Consider the following 27,088-nt stretch of genomic DNA (forward strand, 5'->3'; position numbering starts at 1 on the left):
TATTGCTTAGTTTAATCTGATGTGGTAATTCAAGCATTCAATTAATCACTTGTTGGTATCATTCAGCGAAACATCCTTAGCGGGACACTTTTGCCCAGTTGTGGGTCCTGTGCACGCTGTGCCAGTGGAACCAAGCTATATCCGGCTGATGAGGAATAATAGGGGCAAAGTGGATCCTGGATGGTTTATGTTTCAGTTCAGGGAGGCCCTGGCTCCGCTGTTCAGGCTGGATTGTTCCTACAGGAGCAGGTCCCAAACCTGATTTTAACATGACTGAACATAGGCTGAGGCTGGCTAGTGGGCAAAAAGACAGAGGATTGGGATGCGGTCCAAGTAATTACCAGTGGCTGATATTAACTCAAACATTACATCCCTCTTTTGTATTCCTTATTTCGAATTTCAGAACACCACCAAAATTATTTCTATAAAGGCCACTCTATAAGGCCATTTTCTACCGCTGAACCGCGTGCAATGCTTCTCTGACTCATCTCCCATGATATCCTTTGATGCCTCACAAGAGATGTGGGGCGCTATGCAAATGATATACATTGGAACTTTGTAATTTTGCACATTTCATTACCAAGAGCACTATTAGGTGCAAATGCTCCTCGTATAGCAAATATTCTGCCAACTACACAATCGCTTCATTTGGTAAAAACTCAAACAAAATTAAATAAGTGTTAACTGATTAATGTATTATTATCTATCACACTTTCTGTTACAACCGAAATCCCTCAATAGAGCCTGAAGTACTTCCGTCATAAAGATAAACAAGCACAGTTATGAGATAACGCATTTGAGGTAGACGGATCCCGGTTAGGTCTCAGACCATAAAGGCGGCAGCGGCTCAACAGAAAGGCCCTGTGACTTTAAATTCTCGTCACGCCCCCTAGTCCTGCCACAGTGGTAGCTGCTGGTATGGTGTCTGAGCCTCCTGCCGGCGCCTTCAGCAAGCAGCCTGGACAGGTCTAGGCTGTCTTGGAGAGCGTAAGGTTTTCGGGCGTGCAGGATCCTCATTCTATTATCAATAAAAGTGCAAGCAATATCAGGAGGCCCTGGGCATCAACCTTGGAAGAAGGGAGGGTTTTGTGTATGTGGGTTAGCCTCTGCCGCGGATGAACAACTGAATATAGCAGGAGCCGCGAGGGAAATGTGCAGAGCTGCTCCAGATTCACAGTGGGTTGCTCTGCCGTGCCCTGTTTTTCTTTTTCACGTCTATTTAGCCTTCAGAAGCATCCACCTCGTTGCCCTTTCCATGTGGTTACAAACAAAACGCCTTGCTTAAAAGAAGACTACAAAGCTGAGAACGAGCTCTTGCGCGCTGCTGTCCGTGGTGCTGATCCGAGCTGGTTTCTGAAGCGCCGCGCACCCTCGGAGAACCAGACAGAAGGGAGTCGTACTTTGACCACCTTTGCAAGAGGGAAAACCACATCACTGGTGATTCTTGCTTTTCAGACATCCCTGACAGCTGATAGCAGAGGGTGGAAGTCAGGTGATTACTGCATGCAAACCTGAGCTCCCTCTGCTGGGCTCCCGGCTCAGTCATCAGTTCTGCGTGATTTTTTTTTCTACCTTCTTAATTTCCACCAGACTCTGATCTCAGCAGAAAGCAGCGGGCTGCGCTGAATGTGTGCAGCGGCGGCTGTGGCACCCTCCTGAACCCGGGGCCGGCCGCCAACCTATCTTTCTACGTCTTTCCATCACATCCCGGAGACCGTTCCCTTTTTGGCTTTAGTGGCAGGATCGGATGCGGCTCACCGCAGGGGCACCTGGAGCCAGCATCTAGCCAAGACCTGAAACACTGTGGATGTCTCTCCCAAGCTCCCTTTCCAGGGCGCCCGTACCTTTCTAGTTACTGTTTTCACCTCTGTGGAGAAGCAGAGGTTCGCTTGTGACATTGGATTACCGACCCCCCGTTTGGCATGGAGACGCAGGCAAGCGCGGTTGGATTTGTGTTGATACAGATGTGACAGCCTTGTGCTCACCTTTCTTCAGGATATATGTTTTTTGCTTTCCTTTTTTATAATTGAGGAAGAGGGTGAGAACGCGGATGTGTTTTCTACAGTTTACAGAGCACGACTGCCTTGGAACAAGGAGTGAGTTGGTATCGGGTGCTGTGGCAGCACCAGACCTCTCGGTCTGCCCGCCCTGCTGCCCTAGTCCTAGACTTTCCTCACCACTTCCTCAACCAAGGAGAGGCAGTTTGGCACCTGCCTCCTGGCGACGAATGCGCCCTTACTTCATTTTCTCAACTGTACTTTTTAGTCAAGACAAGCACGGGTCCACAGCACATATGGATGGGATTGTCAGCTGTTTGGAAGCCTGTGGCCATTGGCAGCGCAGCTCGCTCTCCACCTTCAGGTAACGTGCATATCCCTGCAGGACATCCGATTGTCTCTAGTGTTGATGTAGGTTAGTCAGAGATGAATGCCCTCGCCCTGAAACTTGAGTGTGGGACCCAAAATGCAATAGCAGAGGGGACTAGTCAAATAGGGCGTTGCAGATGTAAAATATTTATAGGTGGCAAGGGGTGGAGTGCGCTGGCACCACTTTGTGACTAAGGCACGCTGAATTCTTACAAATATGTACACCTATACCTACGCCTTAGCGCAGTTTCAAAAATCCAAAGGGCATTTGAACATTTGAAGTTGCCTCGCAAAGATAGCGGTTTTCTGCCAATGAAATGTGCAGTGTGTCATCAGGCCATTGCCTGCACGCACATACAGGGACACACTCGAGCTTGCACATGCATACATGAACACGCTCAGACACATGTAATTACACTCAAGCGCACACGCACTCTCACATGCGCATTCTCCCTCTCCGAAAGACACAAGCTCGCGCACAAAGTATTTCAAATTGTCACAGAGCCTCGCCACTGTGGTCAGGGACACTGCATAAACTCGCTGTGATATCACAGCGCTTAAGGGTGATGTTTGTGTGTAAGGAAGGGAGGGGGGGGGCGAGTTGCATTTATAATCCGGGTTGGAAAATGTGACACAAATTAGAAAACGTTTTTCCTGAACCAACATGTGAGCATATGGGCCGGCTCTTTCCAAGATTCTGATCCCAGACAGCAATGCCATCACGTGCTCCAACACGCAACCGATCATTGCAGTGCTTCCCTTCCAAAGCAGAGCTCGCATGTTGCAATCTAGCAATGGAGGACGCGTTGTACAGCCGGCAGGGCGGGTAGCGTGCCAAGGTGTGACGGACCTGCGCTTGCTGAAGGCGATGAATTGCGCTGTCATTGTGAGAGGCGGCTTCAGCAGTAGAATTTATGAGCCTGGCTACTCCCTGAACACCTGCAGGAAGACAGGGGCGGGCTGGGGGTCATCTCCAAAAGACGTCGGTACACAATGGTGGGACGTAATGACGTAACATTTATTTTTGTGTTAAAATGAATCAATATTTGGCACATTTAACTGTCACTAGCACGAAATACTTGTTTTTACTTTGTTTCTCTGTGTTATAAATTATGTCAGCAGAGGGAACTGGAGAGCAACATGTTTTGCCCAGGATCACACATTGTGATCAAACTGGAGGAGGCGGAACTAGACCTTCCTGTTTTAGATTCACGATTAACATAGGACCGCACTCGCCCCGATCTTGTTGCCGTCCAAATACATGAAGGATTTTTTTTTAACTTTAATATGTTAATACGCTTTTTCCACGTTGCCTTTGTACTTGAGACATCACGATTACTCGCACCACAATTCTACATGATCAGAGAATGCCCAATTTTGCGAATGGTGAGCGGAGTTCAGAGCTATAAATATGTGGTTTATGTTAATATCCTAATTTTTGGCACTTGCTTGACAAAGTGGCACTTGACGCAAGTTATTGTTTTAACACTTAAACATCTCCTGTGGCTCTTGCAATCTACCTTGGGTCTCCTGTCCCATTATATACTGTATACCACGGCGCAGTATCCCACAGCCCCTCCCAGTGCTATTCACTGGAAGCGTGGCTGTACCGCTCCCCCCTTACATGTACTGGAGACTAGGATTATGCATAGCACTTGTCATTTGATGCAAATCACTGCGGTTGTCAATCAAAGCAATGCATGCTGAATAAGGTCGACTACCAATGTAGGCGGGACCAGCCCAAAGAGTTGGGGGACCACTATTAGGTACACAACTGTTAGCAAACTGAGATTGGGCATTATTAATCACAATTTTCCAACAACAACAGACAAATGTAGATAATTGTAAGAAAGTGGCACATAAGCAAATAGAAATAATAGACTGATTTCTCGAGCAACCAATCCAGGTATACTAAATTGGGCAGGGCCGTGTTCTATGTGAAGTGCTTCATTGGCATACAACATTCTGCAACCAGTGAGGTAACATTTTGTCTTGCTACCCCATATTTGTATTTTAAATCAACTATGTGCAATCGATTTTTTTTTTAAAACAATGGTTGGGTGGAAATAGTCAGAGGGTATTGTAGCTTAGTGCCTTGAGTGCCTCATTGTAAACAAATGTGTAACCACTCTGTCACAGGCTCGGAAGGGCCCACTCATTCAACTTTTCCTCCCAAAAATACTATTTCGTTGGCTAAACCGAAACTCCTATTACCTGTTTAAATAAAAAAAATCCACTTCTTGGCGCGTGCTGTGTAAATGATAAAATGATGGTATTGGTTCAGCCTGCTGGTCCCAGTTCCGAAACCCCAGGTGCACTTTGAGTGCCATTGGTTAATAACAGAACCTCGGGTAGGCGTGGTTTATCACCAAAATAATTTTCTGGCCTTGGATTTTTTGCGTTAGCAATGACACAACAGCTCAATGCCATACCTTTGTACCTTCTCCCAGAAGGCCATGCCGTGGACTCAAAAATGGCCCTTTGATTAGTGTGGGAAAAGTGCTCGAGAAGCCCTCGATAGCCCGGGAGGCGGCACCGAAGGAGCCATTCCTTGTAGTCCTGCTTCAGGCACGAGCACCAACAATAGGCTGAGACTACACCTGCTCTCTCCTACGAAAACCACCGCCAGATCATATATCAGCCATTTTACCCGTAGTCTCTCTTTTAAATCAATAATTATTTCCATAGGGAACAAGGCGCAATGTGAATCGCTGAAGTGTAAATGCAGCTCCATAAAGAAACATATCAGTTAAACACACACCATGTGGCTGAAAAAACATGTTTACACAAGCTTTTAGATTTGAATGCGACTGAATCCCTCAGGAACTCTAAACAAGCGCTCTAGTTTATGAAACGCGCCCACACTTGCAGACCACAACACGTGGCGGTAGCCGCCCCACTGAAAAACGAACTAATGTTGAGAGCTGGTGCTTCCACGCTCATGGGAGGATAATAACCGAATTACTTACACTTCGTTTAATTTCTCCTCAGAGGCACTGCTCGTAATGCAGGACTTGAGGAGCAGGTTTGGGCCAGGCTTTCCCACTGCGGTGAACCTCTTTTCAGGTCATGTGATACAGACGTGACTGGAGTTACCCGCCTTTGCTAACTCGTGCCCAACCTTTCACCTTAAACAGAGTTGCTGCATAGTTATCATTTCCATGCCAGACATGATTATGTAAATCTATCTTTAGGAGACGGTCCATCATTTTCCAAGTATTGTTCAATGTAAGTATTGACCTGATTCTGTTTGTGTGGACTTTAGTTACAGAGCTAAGCATGGCCCAACCATGCCCCAAGGCCCATGTTCAGCCGCCCGGAGACCAGAACCATACAGCTTTCCCTGCAGGTTCCACTCATGGAACATTACAGAACACAGAGAAGGATGTTTCAATAAGCTTGGATTAGTGAATGATCAGTGATAAAGCTGTATTTGGAGTCACTATGGGGAAGTGGGTGTTATTGATAGTGTGCCCAGGGAATCAGTGTTCTAGACTCATGTTGATCATATTGTGTGGTTCTGCTCGAATTACGACATCCTCATGTGTGTCCCATGCTTCTTTTAGTAAACGAGTTCAGTAATGAAGTTGTATTAGAGAGGAAGGAGTCAAATTGCAAGACTGTTGGTTGGAACCGAAGGACCTGCTTTCTTTCCAGCGTTCTTCAGTTGACCAAATAGTGTAATCTTGTGCAAATCTCCATAATCGTAAAACAGTGAGGACAAATAAAGGCGAACCAAAATGATTAAGTTGTTAAACAATGGGAACTATCACAGACTAACCAAATGATTGAATGCACTGCTAACAGTTACATATTTTTCTTATTGAAAGATGAAAAGCATTCTACCTTATACCCTAGCACAGGCTTTTCCATCGATTAGCTTGTGAGCTACTGATAGCTCTCCTGTGTGCATTCCAGCCTTCTAAACTGGAAATTTTTGTTTGTTAAATGAACATATGTATGACAATATTGTGTATTCTAAGACAAGTATGTGCGTATTCACATAACTCATAAGTTGATGTTTGGAGAAAAAGGACCGAATTTCCAACATATATTTAAAGGTGATTTTTTGAATGCTAAATCATGTGCGGAGACTTTTTACTAAAATGATTACATTTGTGCCAGGGGCACTGCAGCTGAAGCTAGCATGTATTATCTAAGCATAGGCATTCCGAATTGACATAGCCTTTTTTAAATTACTGTTGACAACCCTCCTGATGCACTGAGATGATCACTGCTGATAATCTTGGACACAGTGGTTAATAATGTAATCTTATCTGATGTGGTCACTTTTACAACACTAATAATATTGGTAGATCCCGATGATTTCCAATTAACAGAGGTAACTCTTATTACACAAGCGGTTGGAGTGTCCTAGCAGGAGCATGTTAATGAAGACGTTCAGTTTTTTTTTTTTTTTTTTTTTAGACAAGTTTTGTAAATGTGGCTGACTTTTTTGAAACATGTCATTACAATGCTGACTGGTCACGTCTTGACTTTAATGTAATGCAAGATGTCAGAACACATGACATTCCTCCAACAATCAATACTTGAGTTAAAGCTTAGGACAATGTTTTAGAAATGGCAATGAAAAATCCGAGAGGAATTGTTTTGTAGCTGTACAAAGGTGTCTAGAGTCAGAAAGTGAGAAACACTGAGTGATTATGTGTGCAGATTAACTCTGCTACACACATGCGAACAAAAATTAAGACGCTCCCTATTTAAATAATCTTGTAAAAACTGATTTTTAATTATGTAATTGAAAATGTGTTCATGGAGAAGTTGGGTAGTGATGGTGCTTATCCTATTTGCCCGATGCAATTTTAAAAGAGCCACAAACCTTGATATTATTATCCAATAGCACAAATCTTTAAATGAGTTTGTTTAAACTACTTGTTTGTTGCAAAGCGGGTTTTTGAAATATAATGCCACAGATGTTATATTAAAGATTGCTTTTGAGCCTAGAGGCAAGGTCAAACAGGCTGCCCTAGGGCAATCAGGAAGTGCAGGACGGCCAGGTCTGACAGGTCAGTGTGCGGCCCGTTTTTGTGGCTGTTTGCGGACCTGTTTTATGGTCTGCTGGAGGTCTTCTGATTTCTGTGAAATGAAAACAAACATTCATGCATCAAGCTCAAATCCATGCACTCCCCCTTACTTTGCAAAATATTTATACAGCTTGAATTTACAAGCTTAAAAGTGCTCCAATTAGCAAACATAGGCATATTTTTTAAAGATATCTGATTCACTGATGAGAGCCAATTTTAATGGTGTTCCCAGGACTACTTTCTATCCTAGTGTGATGCAGCCTAGAGGTAACAGTATACAATTTTGACAATAGAAATAATGTGCAGCTGTCCTCTAACAGGCGAATTAAAATAGCAGAAAATGGTTGTAGGAAGTATTCATGTAGACTTCACCTTTAGTGTTGTTAACATTGTTTTTTTTTGATGTAACATTACAAGTGATAGCCCTTCTTTCAGGTTCAGCAGGGATGAACATTTACAATAGTGACTGCAAAATTCTAAACGAGTAAGTAAAGCCTCAAGAAATGGTTTTAACCTCAGCAAAAAGCTCCATAAAATGACACGGTGCATATTTTGTTTTGTTTGGAAACTTTTCTACTTCCAAAACTCCGTAGCAAACCCCAAGGTGTCAATTGATATATGGGCTCACTCATCCAGGTAATCCTTTACGCCAGCTCTGGTTGTGACACCCTTCTGGCCTTCCCAAGATCCTTCATGTTTCTGTCTTACACTGAAGTCTAATTTCTGGTGCCAACCTCCAGAGACCTCTACGACTGGTTGATACTGCAAGTCTTCCACCAGAGCTCTGCCAGTTTGAAGAGAGGGGCTATGCCCTTTCCTACACTAAACAGTGGTAAGAATAACGTAGGCACTAAATAATAGACCACACATGGGGACCATAGCATTTGGTATGTTTACAACTGGGCTTGCCTATTTAGGCCCTACTTATGAGTAGCACGAAAATTAATATATTAGTCTCCTGACCCAAGGGTTGCCGGTAATTCCAGAGGGTGGTGGGCATCCATTTCATACTGTTGGTGAATAACACATTGGATTTCGACATACTGTGCCAATCCCTGCATGTTTCTTCCAAAGGTTCGCTTAGTCAATTTCTGTGATGAAATACCCTGGGAATGGTATTCTAGGAACATTAGGAATTCCATTGGGACTGGTAACTCCTAATAGCTGCATACAATAAATTATCCAGCTTCTGCATATCTTTCAAAGACTATCTTTTGAGTAGTTAATTCTTCTGCCTTCTTCTGCTCTCTATCAGTGCTTTTTAACTACATATGGAGGAACGTTATGGCAGCTATGAGAATCTAAGACTTCCAAAGGGGCTTGAAGAGGGGATTTTGGGACCCTATCCACATTCTACCAAATTAAAAAGACCCTACCAATTCATTTATGATCCCATTCTCAGTCCTTCAAATATGTTTTAACAGTATTAGTCGTCACATTTTACGCTTGCAGTTTCTGGATAAAAATCCCATTTTGGTGATGCTTCAATAACTTGGGGGTCAGGGGTAAAGCTGTTGTGGCGAGGGTGCAGCACTCCCTCTGCTTTGAAAAGAATAACCTTAGGAAGGGTATGTGCCTCTTTAGCAGAAAAGTAGAAACTATGGGCCAGATTTAAGAAAAGTGGTGCTGCACCCAGTGCTGTACCATTTTTCTTGCAGCCCTTAGCGCTCATCTCACGCTACTATGTGTGCGCCGTATCTAAGATATGGCACACCATGGCAGTAGTTAGGGAACTAGCATCAACATTTTTTATACTAGTTTGGAGCTTTGCAGGATTAGCGTAAAAAATGTTGATGCTAATCCTGCAAAGCCCATTGAGGCCCATTGTAAACAATGGTGTGCCTCCTTTTAACACCTGCTCTGAGCAGGCATTAAAAGTGCAGAAAAAAATGAAGCAAAGAAATCTCTTAGATTTTTTTGCACTATTTTTTTGCTCCTCCCCCCCTTAACGGGGGAACGCCCCCTTTGCATACATTATGCCTGGGGTGGCATAATGTAGCGCAAAGGGTTACAAAGTGGCGCATTGCATGCATTGCGACACTTTGTAAATTTGGCTCAGAGATTTTGGCCTCATTAGGCCACACTAGTGTAAAAATAAATGGCCCTGATTTGAAGCAAGGAGGCACTAGGGGCTCTTAAATATGCCTCTATATCTGTGAGTAGGACAGGCCCTCACTGCCTTAAAGTGCTCCATGAATTGTGCTCTCTTAGTAAATAGAATTTATGACATAATTAAAGGAGTTCTGAATCCAGTTGGTTTCAACTACACAAATTACCTCTCCATTGTGATTCTTTTAGGAATAAGGAGACATCAGATGAGCAGATTGCACAATAGCTAGTTCGAACACATTCGTCATAAATTAAACGTTTATCCCCCCTAGTGTTTTCTCTTTCATTCTGCGTATTCTACCAAGACCTGCATAGTGTGGGTTTTAGCAGCTTGTATTCGAATCATTCTTTGCTTGTGTCTGTTGCATGCATTCAGTGCTACTCAGGGCTTACAAGGCTGTTACAGAGAATATGGTATACTAGAGCCAAACATCATTGACTCTCACCTTGCTGTCTGCAATGGAACTTACTTGTAACAGAGACGCAGAGTTCAGCGCTTTAATGTGTTTTGCTAAACTAAGATGATCAATGAAGGCTTTTTTTTGGTAAACCCAGTACTGTCTTGCTTGCTTTCATAGCGTGATTTAGCGGATCATAACGTAGTGCCAATTGAATGCTCAATGACGTTGTTCCAAATGTATGTACTTGAAGTCATGACACCAGAGTTACAGGTGAAATCCAGTTTTTAGTATGTTTTTGTTTGCCTCCGAAAAGGAGTGTTAACAGTCAAATCTCTGGTCTCTCCCCATAATAAGGATAAAAAAGACCATTTCTGCTTCATTTTGTCAAAACACCTTTTGTATGTCTATAACGTGCAATAAGGACTACCGCTGCTTGTTGCTTTTCCTAGAAAAGCAGGAGGAAAAAAATACATTTTAGAGTAGGTTGTTTATATGGGGCCACTCTGCTGTTGGTGGGGAATCTGGTGCGTTTGGCAGCAGTGAATCTTTATAAAGTTTGCTTATCGATTTGGAGTGTTTGAAGGTGTGTGTGCCTAATGCACAACAGTATATTTATACTTAAATATGTCAAAAGGGGCCCCTATATAGCCATATTTTAAACCTCATATCGGAAACCGTGCTATTATCAGTGAAAAAAACATACTTTTTCCCCCCAGAAAATGGATGGTAAAGGGACAAAGTGAAAAGCAGCCATTATTGAGTCGGAACATCCACGTCACAACCTTTAGAGCATGTCTCCCACGTTACTGGTCACCGTTTTAAGACATATTTGACACTCTTGTCCCAAACCTTACTGTCACATCCTAGGCTAGTTGTGAATAGATTGCATAGTTTTTAATGTTTGAGGCCATACCTTAGAAGTACTATCAATCCTACATACTTTTAAAAATAATTTTCAGTAAATGTTGTCACATAATCATATCACAACTAGCAGAGTACCCCATTACAATTGACAAACATTTTCCCTGTTTTGCTTGTAATGCTGCCCCTTCAAAATATCTTCTTTAACAGGGCTGACCATAGAAATGGTGTGCTCATGATTGTGAGTTTATTGACTAGACATTAAGGCTGTAGAACGCGCGTCCCTACCAAATCAACAGACATATTGTGTGATTGTGGGTTTTGTTACATTTTTGTTTCTTGTACCATGGATTGTGTGTTGTTGTGATATGTTGAACTACGGAAATAATTTCCAAAGAAGATAATGATTGCAAAGAGAAGAGCTTATGTATGGTTAGCCCTAAAAACAAATCTTCATATATTTAGAACTCTAATCAGAAATGAGTTTGTTTCATTGTGAAACGGATGTAGCAGAATGTTTTCTTCAACCTAAATTATCCCATGCTATGTACCAACTAAATTAGTATGGATATTTCCTTAACCCAAATTACGTTTAGAGAAGGCATCATTGTTTGATGTGTATTTAGATTTCATCACTTTAGATCTATTAAATCTAATTGTTGTCTTATTTATGTCATGCTAATTATTCACAATTTAACATGTAAATAATTCACAGCTAACTTGTACATGCCCCTGTCAATTTGCCAAAGTCAAGAAATCAATAGCACAAACTTAAAATCCAAGCTCATGTTTGAAAAAGTGTAGACATCTCTGCCAGAGAGAAATAAAGAAGAACACATAAAGTAAGCCGTTAGGGCCCCACAGGTATGTATGCAGAGGTACGTGGTCATACCTATAGATCACCTGGTGAGGTCAATGCTGCAAGGAGGATGGTCTTAAAATAAAGCAAAACATGCTTTTAATAGTTCAGACCTGGTGCATCAAGTGTAATCATTTACAGACTAAACTATTCCAAGGTAATTTATTTGAAAATAAAGAAGAATCGCCTAAGACCAGTTACAAACACCTCAAAACATTCTACATACCTCATTCATAAATTCCACAATTTGTGTTCCTTTCCGCTGTTTGTGGAAACTGGTAAAGAATAGACTTGCTGTAGTATATATGTTACCACTCACTATACCTTCTGAAAGAGGAACTAGTTGCAGTTGTTCGTCCTCGTGAAGATGACAATGCACAATTCCATCAAGAGGCCGAATGAAAGCAAATTATTAATGTTAACAACCATTGGGTTACACCGTTCTTAATATTTCAAAGGGGGATCTTTCAGGAAACTAGAGAAGGAGACAACATAGATGCCCTTTGAATTATGGATCTCTGGAAATACGCCACAAAGTACTGTATTGGGTCTTCTTTTCACCTGAATTGGAGTTATTCCAACTAAGAGTTCTGTACATTATTTTTGTCTTCAAAACTATGTGAAAGAATGACTTCGGTATCAAGTTACTTAACCTTTTAGTTTTTGACAGGGTAGAGTTACATTCGTATATAACATAAGATGGAGTTTGAAGAGCAAATGTATTGTTTATTTAATTTTTATGCAGTCAGAATGGCTTTCAGGTTATTTACAGCTCACAAAAAATATTTCTTTATTCTAGTTCAGATAAAGAATAAAAACACAATGGTTAATGGAACAAACAACCTATCTGATTAGTATTGTATATAAAACGTGAAAACTATACATGAGTTATTATACACACCCTCACAAGAACATTGATGCAACAGGAATATAGAAAGTTTAATGTATGTATCTTGTAAGCATCACAAAAACCAAACGAAATGTCGAGGATGTCAACAGCCTTATTATAACACTCCTTTTACCTTTGTTTTTTTAAGTGAATTTCTATTAAAAAATCTATTTCCTAGCTATAACGTCCTTGTAACTTTTGTTTTTTTCAGTAAATTTCTCTGTTTCCTTTAACATATAGTAATTTTCATTACTGTACATTAATCCATCCACAGCTGTGCATGGCAAAGGGCCAACCCCATATTAGCACCCAACCTTGAGCTGTGGGTTGGCATGTGGCCAGACCCTGCGGGCAACTCCATTAACCACTAAATCCCACGCTGTGTGTGGCAGGAGTTGACCGCGACCTGTCTCTCTGGGTGTGAGAACAAGTGTGAAAGAGTGTGTCTGGGGGTGAGAGTGGGTGTGAGAGTGCTTGTCTAAGTGTGGGAGTGTGTTCATCAGTGTTTTAGTGGGTATGTCAGTGTCCGTGTGGGTCTGTGAGTGGGTGCATGAGGGTTTAAGTGAGTCTGTGAATGGGTGTGTGAGAGTCTGAGTGGGTCTGTGAGTGTGAGCATGAGGGTCTGAGTGGGCCTGTGAGTGTGGGCAGGAGGATCTAAGTGGGTCTGTCGGTGGGTGCAGCAGTGTCTGAGTGGGTCCGTGAATGGGTAAGTAAGGGTCTGAGTGGTTGTGTGAGTGGAAGAAAGAGATTGAAAAAGAGAAATTGAGAGAGAGAGTGAGAGAGAGCAAGCGATTGAGAGGGAGAGAGATAGAGAGTTTTTAGGCTTTGATGAATGGTATACTTAGAATTAGATATTTTGGGGCAAATTGAAAAGAAAAATCAATTTGTCAATTATAAAGAGTGAGGTCACTTTTCATTAGGAACCTTAAACTTTTCAAGTGTAAAAGAAATGAAAGAAGGAAAATGACCACAGACACACCTGGAGTAGAACCTTTAACTTTCAGTGTGAGGGTCTGTGGCTGTAATTATTAGGTCAATGGTGACTCCTTACTGTAATGCTCTCTCTCACTTCCATCCCATTTTGGGATGGAAGAGAGAAAGAGAGATAGTGACTGGGCCACAGAGGGAGCCACAAGGCCTCCAAGGTCCTAGCCAGCTCCCTGCATACTGCGAGAGCTTGCGTTACTCCCACAAGCACAGAGTTGCTTTAAAGAACAACTCCCTGCCTGTGGTAGCAATGTTTTCATCTGTTTTCCTACATGCATTTTTATGTGCAGGGAAACAGATGAAAACTCTGCTTTCTGCCAGCGGAAGCTGTTTGACAGCTACCACTGTCAAAAAGCAGACTTTGTTTGCTTTTGCTTGGTGGGGCTGTCAGCTCCCACCAAGCAAAAGCAAACAGCTATGTCTTGGGCGTGGGCACCCGGGGACATAGCAGGAGCCGGCCCCAGGGTGGTGGTGGTCCCTGGTGCTCCGGGGTCCGAAACAGGCCCCTTTCACTCTTTTATTGTAGCCCCGCGAAGCTGTTGTGATCTGAGGCTGCAGGGAGGCTGTGTGGGCCCCAAGCATCATAGTACTTTAAAACCCCAGGGAGGTGGCAGTCCCCAGGGGCTGCGCGGGCCACGCTGCCCCAGCATCATATTAGTTTAAAGCCCTGGGGAGGTAGTGAATTCAGGGGCCATGAAGGGGCGAGGGCCCCCACCTTATATTTGTTCAATGCCCTAGAGAGGTGGTGGTCCCTGGGGTTGTGGGGGGGGGGCAGTCCCCCACATCCATTTTGGTCAAAGCTCGAAAAGGTGGCAGTCCCAGGGCTGCAAGGGGGTCGGTCGGCCCCCCCATGTGAAATGTAATTGCCCCTAGGACCTGGCCCACCCTGGGACTGTTTATGAACCAAGGGTGGGAGACAGAGCTTGTTTTTTTTCAGTGGGACCCCAGCACCAGAGCTCTGTCCTGGCAATTTTTCAAGCACTTGGCGGAAACCGAGTCCTATGATGGTTGCCAATATTTCCTTTTTGAAGGATTGGCAGCCATTCAGATCTCAGCACAAAATCGGGAGGGTTTGCGGAGCCTTCGCGTCCCTAAAATAAATACAAATTTGCATTTTTTTTAATTTCTCAAAAAGTACTGAATGGATTTACACCAAATAACAAAAGGGTCACTTTCTGGACCAAAAGTTACCTTTCTGCAAAATTTGGTGCATCTCTGTCCTGTGGTTCAGGCACTATTGCTCTTCAAAGTCCCTCTTGGAAAAATGCTTGGGGAAAAAACATTTCAGGCACCCCTTTTTCTCACCCCCCCCTTGACAGATCACCCTGAAAGTTTCCAAACAGCAGCTGACATGACTGTACTTTTTTAAAAAAGGTTTTGTTAAGATTTGTCAACCGGTGCCAACGATATAGGGAAGTCAAAAAAGGCTTTTTCAAGATAAAAAGACAGTGACATATGAGAGTGTCTCAGATGATGAATTTATAAATCAGATTTTGTTAAATCTTCCTCCTCCATACTATTCTGTGGGGTAGGAGCAAGAAGTAAAGCTACACAAAATGTAACCCTGAATGTACCTACTGCTCCAATTGCATAGATCCTGAATATGATAGAACCAGGCATAACTGTGAATTCAGTGATACAAATTCCTAAAGTGAATCAACCAGTTCAGAGTTTTACCACAGTCCTGCCTATTGTGAATCAGAGTATGCCAAGCCCTAATGTGAACCAGTTGGTGCAGGCACCTTATGTGAATCTGCCTGTGCCAAATTTTATTCTGAACTAATCTGTGCAAATGTTCAATCCAGGGTGGTCAATATGAAATATTTTGCTGACTCAAACAGGACAAAGTTTTAGTACTGTCTTGTCAGGACAAAGTGTAGGAATGACAGTTCCTCAGAATCAGACAAATCATATTGGTCCTCATGCCTTAACAGTTCCTGTGACTATAGGATCTGTATTCCCTAGAGGTATTTGAGGACCTGTACTGTTGGTGATATCTGAGTTTCTTGAGGTCTCTTATGGTCTGCTCATGAAAGATTTCAATAGCATCATGGGGCATTTGTAGTACAAAATTGGATGTAGCTTTAAATTTAGTATGATAAGACATGTGGTATAAGATCCCTAACTTGTATAACAAATCTGTGGGACCATTGGTGTATTCAGATATAGCTTCCTCCTCTTCCAATTCATGCATACTGATTAACATGTCTACATAACGAATGATAAGATCAGTGATACTACTAATATTTGATCAGTTCCTTTCCCTTGTTCTAATGTTTAGAAAGCTGAATACATTTATTTTGAGATGCTTACTGACTGGAAGGATAAAAGTTTGATTGAATGGGAGGAATATTATTTTCTGAAATGTGAGAAACCTAGGACTGCCATTAATCTGTATTTGCTCCTCAAGCTATATAAGGATGCAAAAAATCCCCCCAAAAGACCTCTTGTATCTGCTAAAGGTTCCCTATTAGAGAACACCTGGAGATACATTGATTATTTTTAAAGGCCGTTTGTGTCAGCGTTACCCTCCTCTGAAAAAACAGGGCTAATTACAGATGTCCGCCTAACTTTTTGCCCCCATTTTTCAGTGATACCCCGAAACTGGCCCCAGGATACTTGTTTCTGGTCAAGGGAGTACCTGGTCTGGCAGTTCGGGTTGGACTGTTCCCATGGGGAACAGGGTCAAGACTAATTTGCATATGGCTGGGTCCAAACTGAGGTGGCATGGTGAGCAAAAGAATTGATGGATTTAACCCAGATCTGTGACTGGGGTGAATGTTTCATTGGTTCCGGATTCCGTCCATCATTTGTGTTTGTTTGCTTTTGTCGCCATAAGTGCACCGGGTATGCCCAGACGTGGGTCCCGGGATCACGGTGCCCCTGGATTCAAGCCAGCCTGGAAGATGAAGGGTGATACTCTGAAACTGGTCCCAGGATGCTTGTTTCTGGTCCAGGGAGAACTTGCCCTGGTAGTGGGGGCTGGACTTTTGCCATGGGGAACAGGGTCAAGACTGATTTGCATAAGGCTAGGTCCAAACTGCGGTGTCATGGTGAGCAAAATAATTGATGGATTTAAGCCAGATCTGTGACCGGGGGTGAACGTTTGACTGGTTCCACATTCCGTCCATCATTTGTGTTTGTGAGCTTTTTTTAAATGACACAAAACATAAGGGAGACCATGGAGCTTGATCTGGCTAGCTTATCCACACTCACTGCAGCTGAGCTTAGGGTGTTGTGAAGAAAGAGGGAATTACCTGCTGCTAACAATCTTAGGAAGACTGTGATGGTGATGTCCCTTGAAGCCTGGGCAGTGAAGATGGAGGCAAAGAAAGCGTCAGAGGTAGGAAGGGAGAGGGAAGATGTCCTCTCCAACCTCCAGGAGGAGCACGATGATTGCTTAACTGTGATTTCAGCATCTAGGGCACGATCCAGAGCTAGTGGGAGAGGAGGGTCTGTGGCATCAGACCAAGAGGAAGCAGAACTGGACCTCAGGGAAAGGGAAATTGAGCCCCAGGTAGCCCTCATAGCTGTGGAGACAAGGAAGTGGGCCCTAGAGAAGAAGAAGTGGGCAAAGATTGAACAGAGAGATGGTAGCGACAGAGAAGTTGAGGTGTCCATGGGTGGGGGTGTTCTGCTCCAGGTTACCCAAGTCAGTTGTTCCTGCTTATGTAGAGTGGGATGACATAGACAAGTGGTTGGAGGCCTTTGAGAGGGCACTCCAAATGAGAAGGATTAAACCCCAATATTGGGGTTCATGCCTAAGGGAGTTGGTCCCACTATCTGGGAGAGATAGGCTCCTGACGGTAGAGGGGGAGGAAGCAGATTGCTATCCCAGCATGAAGAGGTGCTTAACCAAGAAGTTTGGTGTGACCCCAGAGCAGTGCAGGATGAAGTTCAGGGACACCCAGAAGGTCAATATCCAGTCTTGGGTTGACTTTGTAGATACCTCACTTAAGGCACTAGAGGGCTGGATACATGGTAACAAAGTAAATACTTATGAGGGGTTAACTAATTTGATCATTAGAGAGCATCTTGACACATTTTATCCAGGAGAGGTTACGCCAGCATCTAGTGGACTGTAGGCTGACCAATCCCAGAGAGCTGGGGGAGGCAGCTGATGAGTGGTTGAGAACCAGGGTGATTGTCAAGTCTCTGGGGGGAGACTCCAAGAAGGGGGGATGAGGTCCCAAAAAACCTAAGGAAGGAGGTGGTAAGCCCACCACAGAGACTCCCTCTGTACCCCGAGCCCTAAGAAGGAGGGGGGTAAGTCCCAATCCTACCCTGACACGCAGAGGCAGGGAGACCCAGGGTTAAAAAAGCTCTTCAACAGTAAGGCTTGCTTTGACTGTCAGCAGACAGGTCACTTAAGAGGAGATGCAGCTTGTCCAAAGAAGGTGGTTAGCACTGGGCTGTCCAGTGTAGCCATGGAGGAGGACTCCTCAGATGATGACATCCTCTTAGCATTGGGCTGGGAGACAGGACCAGATAGTAATCTGGTAATCCCCGATGGTGGGAGTAGCCACTTTTACCCCATTGAGGTGAATGGGATCCTTACCACTGGCCTGGGAGACACCTTTGCCAGTCACACTATAGTGAGTGACAGGTTGGTGACCACAGACATGTATGTCCCAGGAGAGACAAGGTAACTCAGATAGCCACAGGTGAGGTCACTTCTAAACCTGTAGCCATAGTACCCCTAGAGAGGGAGGGTATCTTTGGCTGGTTTAGGGTGGTGGTTAGTGCTGACCTCCCCCTAGATTGTATCCTGGGCAATGACCTCCCAGCAGTGAATCTGGTCCCAGATGGGGCACTTGCCCAGGGCGCCACCCCCCAATGCAAAGTCCTGGGGATCCAGTCCCTACATTTAAGAGACAGGGGTCCCCAAGAAAAGGGAAGAAGAAAAGGAAGGGTAAGCCACTCTTAACGAGAGCCCCAGGGAGCCAAAGGCCTTCTGTCCCAGTAGGGGGGGAGCCAAGAGTTGGCGCTGGTGAGGCCTCACCTGACCCCAAGGAAGTCCTGAGTAGTCAGGTAGCTGTCCAAATGCAGGGTGTTGATCCTGAACTGACAGAAGAGAGAGTGGAAGGAGGGTGTTTGCAACAGGAGATGGTAGCCCCCTCTCTAAACAGCAAGAGGGGTGCCAGGACCCAATTATTGCCCTTAAAGCAGCTCACCCTCCTGTCTGTGGAGAGCTTAGGGCGTGGTTCTAGGTGCTGACAGCTGTCAGTAACCTCTGTTGGGTGCAGGCCTTCATGGCAGCACTGCATTTGGCCTCAGAGGCAGACCCCAGTGCCAAAAGCAAAGTAGGCCCCTGACCCTGTTGGTCATGGTGGGGTTGTTCAAGTGTTGGGTGACCTCTTTGGGTAAGCTAGGTGTTGCCCTAGCAAAGTTAGGGATAGGGCAGGTGGGTACCTCTCTACCCAAGTTGGCAGAGAGAGAGGAGGAAGACCCCCCCCTAGAGGGAAGTTACAGTTTAAAGTGGGTCCTTTCACTGTTGGGATGGGTGCACTACCCAGGGGGAGTGACCATGACAGGAGGATGTAAGGCAAAGTAGGCCATGCAAAGGGGCAGCCAGTTTTCTTCACTGTCTTCCTCACCTGACAAGCCAGGAAGGCCCTCCCAGGGTTGGGTTGGGACTCCTGGGCTTGTGGGCTGGGAGGGGGGCTTGTGTGAGAAAACAGGGCAGATTACAGGGGCCCCCTAACATTTTGTCCCCATTTTTCAATTTTTACTGCTGATTTCCTGACTCTGATGGTGCCCAGGGTACTGCTAACCAGTCCCAGGGCCTGTGCTCTGTATAAAATCAGCATGCAAATTACGCTAATTATAATTGGCTATGTCAATCTACCTATAAGTCCCTAGTATATCGTAGGGCATATAGGCTTATGGTCCCCAGCATAGCTAATGCCCCCATAAGTGCACTGCAGAGGTGCCCAGTGTCATTTTAAAGGGAGGCCTGCATTGCTGGCTGCTTTTAAACTAAAGTTATATGGGCATTTGACTTTAGAATTAAAAGTTCTTCTAAAGTCTTAAACTACCTTATTTTTTACATATAAGTCACCCCTAAGGTGTGCCCTATGTGCCCCTAGGGTTGGGTGCATGTAACTATAAGGAGGGAACTTATAAAAATAGTTTTATAAACCTTGGTGAGGTAAATAGCCAAATGTGTTTTCCTTCACTGTAGTGAATGGCCTCCATAAGCTTAAATGGGGAGACTTTATGTTAATTAACAAATCCCCATAAGAGACAGATACCTTGGTGTCAAATTAACTGTTATAATAAATCCCACAAATTGCCACTTTTGGAATTAATATAACTAGTTCAGGTAAAAAGTTTTAAAACTCTACTTGAACGCTGCCAGCAGCAGCTATGTAATGCCTTTCTCTGACTGGCCAGCCTGGCCAGCCTGCCTTGATGAGGTGTAAAGTGGCCTGGGCTGAACACATAGGATGTCCTTGGGGGAGGAGATCTGCATCAGCTGATGGTGAAACAGGATGGGGGACAGCAGCCAAACTGGTCTTCAAAGGCAGGGAAGAACATTTGGAGCAGCTCAGGACCTCTTGATTAGATTAGGAGAGGGCAGGAGAGGGGTATGTTTAGGATTTTTAGCCACACTAGTGGGTGGGCTCAGCTAGATTTAACCTCCAAAAATCAGTTTCAGCCATGTTGGATTTTTGAAGACTGTTGCTCCCCGGATTGATTCTTGCCACACTTCCCAGGGAGTAGTCATCAAAGGGAGAAGGAGCCTGTCTGTGATTGGACAGTCAGCACCCCTTGCTTTCCACCCCAGAACCAAGGATAAATTTGGCAGAGCTGCAACCACACCTAAGATCCCTGCAAGGAACAAGACAAAGTAAAAGGACTGCTTTCCTGGACCCCTGACCTGCACCTGGACACTGCACTCTGAAGGACTGCACTAGCTGCACACTTGGGCTTCACCACTAAAAGGACTTTGCCTGTCTTCTACTGCTTCAAGAAGGGACTCCCTGTTTACTACGAGTACAAAGGAGCTGCCCAGAGTCCCCTGCATCAAGTCATGCAAGCAGATCCCAGCTGACCAGTGTCCAGTGCTCATTTTGAGGATTCTGACCACATGCTTTTTGGGAATTGTAGTCCCAACTTCCACGGAGCAACTCAGAGCTTCTGGAACCATGGATCAAGTTGTGGACACTTCAAGGACCCAGAAAGGACCCCTGGAAGAAGATCCAGATGTTTCGAGATGTTTGGAGCAACTACATAAGTTGAAGAGGTGCATTGTGGGAGCTATAGTCCCAAGCTCCAGAGCCTCTGAACCCTTGGCTGGTGCTATGGACCACTTTCCTGAATCAAGAAACACTTTTGAAAGTAAGTGTAAAAGTGTTACCTCATGGGTGGCCTGAACTCTGGACTTTGATCCTGTCCAGTGTGACCTTTTATTACCCTTTGAGCTCTAGTTGCTTCTTTGTGCTAAAAAACATTAATTCTTTAAAAAATCATATCTCCGGTTCCCCTTCTCTGATTTTATTCGTTTTGGTGTCTTTTTAAAGATAAAAATATAATATATTTTTATAAATTGGTGGATTTTTATTGTGTTTTGTGTTTTACTTATTTACTGTTTTGTGATTTTTAAATGCTTTACACACTAGTCTCCCAAGTTAAACCTTGTCCCTCGTTGCTAAACTACCAAGGGCTGAGCTGGATTTAATTTATTGAGCCTTACTGGACCTAAGTGGGGGTTAGTGGCCTATTGCTAGGTGTAGGTACTTACCTGCTCTTACTAGTAATCCACTTTCCAACAATTTGGAAAGGGGACATGAGATTAACCAAGGGATTTGTTTAGAAATTGAATAATAACTCCTTTAATTTACAATTTAGTGGACAGATCATCCAGAATAAAGTTGGGTTTTTGGATACAGAAGTTGAGGTGATTGAGAACAAGGTAGAAACCATGCTATTCAGGAAACCTACTACAGGTGATAGCATTTTACATGCCAATAGTGCCCATCCTGCAAATATGATTTTTAGTATCCCTTATGGTGAGCTATTGCAAGCCAAGAGAAATTGCAGTACAACAGGGACATTTATCCATGAAAAGGAAATTATGATCAAAAGATTTGAAGATAAAGGTTATCCCAAAGTGTCTATCAAAAAAGCAAGTGCCAGGGTTGAATTAGCCTCCAGACAGAGACTACTATATGGGCAGAGATCTGATCAGGAGGAAAGTGATGGGGGATTTAGATTTATAACTAAATACTCTGCACAATCTAGGAAGGTCAGAAATATTCTCAAAAACATTGGCATGTTTTACACACTGAAAATACCCTCAGGATTCACTTGGATGCAGTCCCACAAGTTACTTTCAGAAGAAGTCAATCCTTAAGAGATGTGCTCAGTAAGAACCATATTGTGACTGACATCCCTAGAAAACAAAATGTGGGCTTCTTCTGTTGTGGTAATTGCAAAGTTTGCAAAACTAGTCATGATACAATGGAGTTTGTGGAACCTAATACCACAAGAGTGTTCTCAGTTCATAAGTTGTCAACTTGTAACACTGAATTTTGTGCTCATTGTCTTGTGTACCCATGTAACTTGATGTATGTGCAGAGTACTGTACACAAAGTGAAAAAGTGGATTTCGGAGCACCCAAGGGTCACAAAGCAACTCTCACTACCCTGTGGCACGGCACTTTGCTAATGAACACTTCAGTAACACTGAGTGCTTGAGATAATTTGTGATTGATGCCATCTTTCTTAATGCATGGGGTGGTGAAAGAGAGAGATCCCTAAGGAAATTGGAGTCCACGTATATCCTAGATTCGATACAGATCCCTTTGAGGGTTGAACTCTGATGAGGAATTGCCATCCCATCTGTAGCAGTTTATAACTATGATGTTTCAGTTTAGTTGAATATGTATAGGGAGCGCACTGGGCCCCCCTTCTTGGGTGCAAATATAAGAGGGGCCACTGCCTCTGTGTCCCAGACACCACCACCACCCGGGCACAAATGCTTTTAAGAAAGTGGTAGCGGCCCGATATCTGCACGGCCTCCCACTTGGAACCACAGATGGCCCTGGGGACCGCCACTCCCCAGGGCTGGCTCCTGCTATGTTGTGGGGTGCACACCCCTGGGACATAGCTGTTTGCTGTGACTTGACTGCAGCTCTGCAGCTACAGCCAAGCCACAGCAAACATTCTGCTGTTTGAAAGTAAGACCTTTAAAGCCAATCTTGCTGTCAAACAGCAGAGCTTTCACCTTTGTCCCCTGCGCGAGTGCAAGCGACAGAGTTTAAATGCTTTAGCAATCACGGTGCTGCTGTCAAAGCAGCTCCGTGCTTGCTGAAGCAATGGCACAGCAGGGGCAGCTTTGCTGCTTCCCCTTCAGTGTCAGGTAGCCCATAAAGGCATTTTGTTTAAATGAAATATAAAATAACAAATGTCTTGGGACAACGGGGAGCCCTTGAGGGCTCCCCCTTGGTCCCAGATAGCCAGTGAAGGACTTTTTATTTAAAAAAACAATAATAAATAAATATATACGGACCATGGGGGAGCCCTTGAGGGCTCCCTTGTGGTTCCAGATAGCCTATAACTGTAAAAAATAAGACACTGCAAAGAAAACCTATAGCTCAATGTGAAGTTTGCAGACCTGTTCACTGAGCATTGGTGGTTTGAATTCAGCTGGACTCTTTTTTTTAAAACAAATTATTCCTCTTTTTAAAAATGACAAACATATTTTTGATTTTAAATTGTACACAAATATGTCTCTCTTTCAGTCAATTTCTCCTACTCACACATCCACTCAGACACTTATGCACCCACTCACATACTCACTCAGACACTCCGGCACCCACTCACAGCCGCAGTCAGACCATCACGCACTCACTCACAGACACACTCAGACAGATACGCACCCACTCACACACCCACTGAGACTGTCACACACCCATTCATAGACCCACTGACACCCTCATGCACTCACTCATAGACCCATGCACACACTGAGGCACCCACTAAAACACTGATGTACATACTCTCACACCTAGACAGACAAGCTGACAGCCACTCTCAACTCCAGATATGCCATCTCACACGTATTCTCACACCCAGAGAGGCCACAGACAACTCTCACCACGCATGGCCGAAGGCAATGCACAGCATGGGGTTTGGTTGTTAGGGAGCTTGGCCCCCAGGTCTGGCAGCAAGCCAGGTCTTGCGGGCAACCTCCGCTGCACATGAGTGAAAGCCGTGCATGGTGTAAGTTTGTATGGTTATAGGGGGATTGGCCACAGAGCCTGGCTACAGGCCATGCGCTGAAGTGGTTGGAATAACGTATAGTAATAAAAATTACTATACGTTAAAAAAAAACATAGACATTCCTGAAAAAACTAAAGGTTAGAGGGACAATACAGTTAACAAATAGAATTTAAAAAAATAGAAATTAACTGAAAAAAACAACAGTTACACGGACGTTATGGTTAGGCTCACATTCTAAATGTACAAAACCTTAGAAATTTGCCAGTTATAGGTAGGGTTATGTAAAGTTACTATAACTCATGCCTTAAGTTAAATGTAACTCACGTCCTCACCATGCACAGTTTTTTCGTCAAACATTTCACTGCAAATATTACATTGATATTATCAATGATGTTATGAGCAGTATAATTAGTGGTCAGGCTCTGCAGCCAACCGCCTTTTACAACCAACCCCATGCCATGCATGGTCTTGGCCATGCATGGCATGGGTTGGTCACAGGGCCTGGCCACCCCTGCATGCATAAGTCCCTGAGGGGGTCTGTGAGTGTGCGCAGTAGTACCACAATGGGTCCGTCAGTGAGTGCATGGGTCTCTGAGTGGGTCTGTGAGTAGGTTCATGAGTCTCTGAGTACATGTGTGAGTGGGTGCATGACTCTTCAAATAGGTCTGTGAATGGATGCATGACTGAGTAGATCTGTAAGTATGTGATTGTTTGAGCTGGCCTGTGATTGGGTGCATGGTTGTCTGAGTGTGACTGTGAATGGGTGATTCAGGTTCTGAGTGGGTCTGTGAGTGGGTGCATGAGTGTCTGACTGAGTGTATGATTGCTTCTGTGAGTTGGTATGTGTATGTCTGTGTGGTTGTGTGAGTATCTGTATGAGTGACTAGGCCACAAACGAACCTCACCTGCCCTTTAATCCAATAAAGTCCACAGTCCAACACAAACGATCTACCCAAGTGTAGTTCTTTCTGGCTCCTTGGGTAGATGTCCAGAACGTATTCTACACTACAGCTGTGAATTGGGCCATGAGAAAAAGTCTCCAGCGATCTTGTGTGCATTTGAAAATGTGATTGTGACTTGTGCGTCTTTCTCTAAAATTATGTGATAACATGAATCCTCCTAGAGAGGCATCTCCTATAGAAACATAAGTTTTTCTTTATTTTGTGGATATGTCCTCATATTCCTTGCCATCAAGAACGTGCCACCAAAATCAGCAGCAGTCGTACAGGGGCACCCTTTGGTAAGCTCTCCATCATCCTGGCAAAATATGGGAAGACCTTACAATATTATTAGAAATGGGGAAGGGTGGCTGCGTGGCCCCCATCCCCGTCATTTTTAGCCCCTGGGATCCTATCCCCTAGGGGCCTATCCATGTCACCCTGGGTGCTGTGGAGCCTACACAGGGTCTCATTTATGAGGCCCTAGCAGCACACTGCTCCTCCAGAGCATTATCTTTTTTTGATTCTCTGATGCCGCACTGTGCAGGCACATATTTACAAGACCACGCAGAGCCACCTTGCATCGCCTTTCATGGCCTTGTAAATATGGAACCCTTTCACGCATAACACTGCGTGAAAGGGGCGTTCCATGTATGTTGCTGTGGGTGTTCCCACACAACACCCATGGAATCCAGTGGAATCCGACTCATTCTCAGATTTACAAGTCTGGGAATGCATCAGATTCCTATACCACCTTAGGGGTAGCGTTAAAGTGGCTCAAGGGCGGAGAAATAACATTATTTATCCCTGTTTTTTCCACTTTCTATGTGAAAGAGAAAAACACCATTAATGATTATGTGCAGGAAGGTGTCTCTTCCTGCACATAAACTATCATCCTTGTAATGCAGGCACCCTTGCACCATTGTGCAAGGGTGCCTGGATTGGCACTTGGCAGCAATTGCACCAGTGTAGGAAACAAGGACAGGAATGCGATGTATAAATACAGTGCATTCCTGCCCCTTCATTTTAATGCAGGGCGGCACAGCAAAAAGACTTGTGCTCATTTCCTGCACCAAAACTTAGTAAATGAGGTCCTCAGTGTGCTACAGGAATGTGGGAGGAGCCTCAATAGTTCAATCCTTTTCCCTGCCCACATGTCTACGGGGAAGGAAAAAGATGAAACCTCCACTGCCAGTGGGTGGGAGCACTGTGACATTTCCCGCCCACTGAAACCAGAGTGTTTCCTTTTGCTTGGCAAGAGCTGTCAGCTCCCACCAAGCAAAAACAAACAGCTATGTGCCACAGGTGGCCACCCAGAGACATAGCAGGACCCAACCCTGGGGAGTGGTGGTCACCAGGGCCATTATTGGCTCTATGATGGGGGCCACGCAGCCCCCTTCTTTATTTTTCAGGGCCAGCCCCGGGGAAGTAGTGGTCTCCAGGGCCATAGGTATCCATTGTTTTTAAAACATTTTACCCTGGGCAGGAAATGGTCTCTGTGGCCTGGCGGTTCCACAAGGCCTCCCCATTACATGTTATTTAGACCCAGGGAGGTGATGTTCTCTGTAGCTTGGGGGGGGGGTGTTGTGTGGCCATCCCAATACTACGGAGTTAGCCCGAAACGTGGTGCTCCCTGGGGCTTATGGAGCCTCATGAGGGGGGGCTGTGTGCCCTCCTCCATTTTTATAAATAAAACCCAAGGGAGGTGGTGGTTTGCAGAGCTCCAAGAGCCTCTGGTGGAAGGCCCCGCACAGCCCCTCCCTTTCTTAAATAATGCCCCTGGGACCTGACCCACCTGGAGCTTTTTTCAAAACAAGCACGGGAGCCCACACTTGTTTTTTTTTATTTATTTTTACCAGAGTTGTAGATCGTCCACGACTTTCAGTCAAAATTTTTAAAAAATGCTTTTTTGTCCTGACGGAGATCCCAGCACCAGAGCTAAGGGATCAAGGTGTCCCTACCCTGGCCCCTTTTCTATTTTTATCTGCTTTTTAGGAACTCGGCTGAAGATGAGTCCCAAGATGGTTGTCAATACTTCCTGGTTGAAGTGTTGGCAGTCAATCAGATCTCAGCATGAGATCAGGAGGTTTAGTGGAGCCTTCGTTTCTCTATATATACAAATGTGATTTTTATTTAATATCGCAAAAACTACTGAACAGATGTACACCAAATAACAAAAGAGTGCTTTCTGTTTGTTGTAATTGCATCTAGCGGTTCAGGCTGTGGTCGTATTCAAAAACCCAATGGGAATTAACATGGGGAAAACACGTTTTGGGACCTCCCTTTTTCTCTGCCCCCCCCCCCTTGACAGATCACCCCAAAACTTTTCCCACAGCAGCTGAAGTGAGTGTCAATTTATTTGGGAACATTTCGTGAAGATTCATTAACGGGCACCAAAGATATA

At 44.4% G+C, this 27,088-nt stretch overlaps 1 protein-coding gene across 5 annotated transcripts in view; it reads left to right on the forward strand.

Moving 5' to 3' along the window:
• The first annotated feature begins 900 nt into the window (after positions 1-900).
• LOC138259714 (leucine-rich repeat and fibronectin type III domain-containing protein 1-like protein) overlaps positions 901-27,088 on the forward strand; it is a 3,031,897-nt gene continuing 3,005,709 nt past the window's right edge. For 3 of the 5 annotated variants that reach the window (XM_069207608.1, XM_069207606.1, XM_069207609.1), the window contains exon 1: positions 901-2,361. The gene's annotated coding sequence lies outside the window, so the exon portion shown is untranslated. The remainder of the gene's footprint in view (positions 2,362-27,088) is intronic. The other 2 variants (XM_069207605.1, XM_069207607.1) reach the window with 2 other exon arrangements.

This window comes from Pleurodeles waltl, chromosome 9, assembly GCF_031143425.1.
Source record: "Pleurodeles waltl isolate 20211129_DDA chromosome 9, aPleWal1.hap1.20221129, whole genome shotgun sequence".
In the NCBI taxonomy this organism is placed as follows: Eukaryota; Metazoa; Chordata; class Amphibia; order Caudata; family Salamandridae; genus Pleurodeles; species Pleurodeles waltl.